At 61.0% G+C, this 1,821-nt stretch overlaps 1 protein-coding gene across 1 annotated transcript in view; it reads right to left on the bottom strand.

Annotated features, from left to right (window-relative positions):
• Positions 1-1,821, bottom strand: part of LOC127750437 (uncharacterized) — a 16,083-nt gene that overhangs the window by 14,035 nt on the left and 227 nt on the right. The gene's annotated exons all lie outside the window — the stretch shown is intronic.

The following is a 1,821-nucleotide window of genomic DNA, read 5'->3' as shown; positions in this document are numbered from 1 at the left end:
GGTACGGCCAGTCAAGTGCGTAGATGTCGGCGTGTACCGGGAGTTTCATGGCACTCGCCGGTGCGAGCTGATTGGCCTGCTCCCTCTGCACCATGGCCTATGAAAGCATGCAAACCCACTCGCAACGGTGCGGGACCGAAACTACTAATAATGTACACCAAAGTACAAACCGTATGACCAATGTGGACTGTACTGGACAGTGTTTTATTTTACTTTTCTTATAAGTGCCGTCCAAGGGCGCGAGCGGTCCCGGACTCCTCGCGGAGCTCATCAGCGCCCGGGCAACGCGCTCTCCATCCACAGGCCAGGCAGGCAGGCCAAAGAGGTTATATAGTAGGCGGACCCCGGCGCGCCGCACGCGAGCTTTCAAAGCGCTCCCAATGTGCCGCCGCGCCGGTAACGAGCCGAACCGCACCGCACCCGCTCGCGCGCCCGCTCATCGTGTGACGCGCGCAAGAGGAACAGCAGGGCGCGGGCCGCCCGGGCGCCGCACCGTGAGCAAAAAGCAAATGCCACCAGGAGGGGTAGGGAGGGGAGGGGAGGAGGCAATAGACCATTCCGCTCGTACCTCTCGAAAAACAAATGCACCGGAAGTCGGCTATTTCAAATCAAAATTTAGCCTACATAGAGCCCTAGAATCTGTTCCAAAGTGACAAAATGTTTCTCCTGGGAATTTATTCATACAATATTAGGGCGTAATAAAGCCTCTGGAGCAGGTTTTAGATGACTTCCGGTGCATTTGTTTTTCGAGAGTATCGTGATTAGCGGGTCCAGCGGAATAGTCTATAAAAAGCGCGCAAGGCCGGCGCGGCTCGGCGCCCATCTCCTCCGCGGAGGCCCGGCGGCGCGGCGGGCGGCACACACGGCGGCACGCGTAATTCCCTGACATTTGTGACGCCGCCATGGCCGCCGCTATCAGCGCGCCGCTCGGGCAGAGGGCGGGGCAGCTGCAAGAGTTGAGGCACCTCTGCAGGCGGGGGCAGCTGCAGGTGGGGTGAGCGAATGTGCAGCTCAGGCTCGGCACGCGAACCCGCCCTCCGAAGCAGCCCGACCTGCCCCTCCTGGCGCAGGCCGACCCCGTCCGGCCGGCCGACCCGCCTCCAAGAGGCGCCCGGGGGGCTGGCCGGCCCGGAGCGCGCGGCGGCGTGGCGGGGCTGCCTACCCAGCACGGCACTCAGCCGGCTGAGGGACAGGCGGCCGCTGAAGCCGCAACATCCTGGCGCCGGGCGTCAGAAAAGGAAGGAAGGGGGGGGGGGCTTCAGTGACGGGGAGTGAGAGGGGTGAGTGTGAGTACTAGAGAGACGAGAGGGGCGGGGACTGGTAGGCGTCTTCCGGCGGATGGGACGCAAGCTCGGGCCGGCGGTCCTCCGGCTGGACAGCACGGCCAGGCGCTCGGGGACGCCGGGGGCAGGTGGAGAGCGTTCACCCTGACACACAGAGCGGCCCGTGGAGGTGGCTCGTCACGTCGGTCGTGCCGTGTTTATTCCCCGCCCGCGGAGAAAGCGGGGACGGCAAACGGGCAAAAGTGGGCGTCATGGACAGGAAGGCGGGCCCTCCGGCCCTCCTCACATCCGAGGAGACATAAAAAGAGGAGGAAGGGAGGGGGAGGGAAAAGGGGGTGATCAGTTGCAACCCACACGGAAAAAAGACGTCTATTAGATGTCTAATATGCATCTTTCTCTAGACCCCCAAGGGTCATTAGACGTTTAATCGTGTCTACCACTAGACGTCTATAATTGATCGATTGTCCACATTTACAACATCTATTAGACGTCTATTTGTCGATGTTGAATAGATATCTACTGACAAGTATTTTACGAC

Source organism: Frankliniella occidentalis, unplaced genomic scaffold, assembly GCF_000697945.3.
Source record: "Frankliniella occidentalis isolate FOCC.00 unplaced genomic scaffold, Focc_3.1 Scaffold190, whole genome shotgun sequence".
Classification (NCBI taxonomy): domain Eukaryota; kingdom Metazoa; phylum Arthropoda; class Insecta; order Thysanoptera; family Thripidae; genus Frankliniella; species Frankliniella occidentalis.
This window is presented reverse-complemented; position numbering and strand designations above follow the sequence as displayed.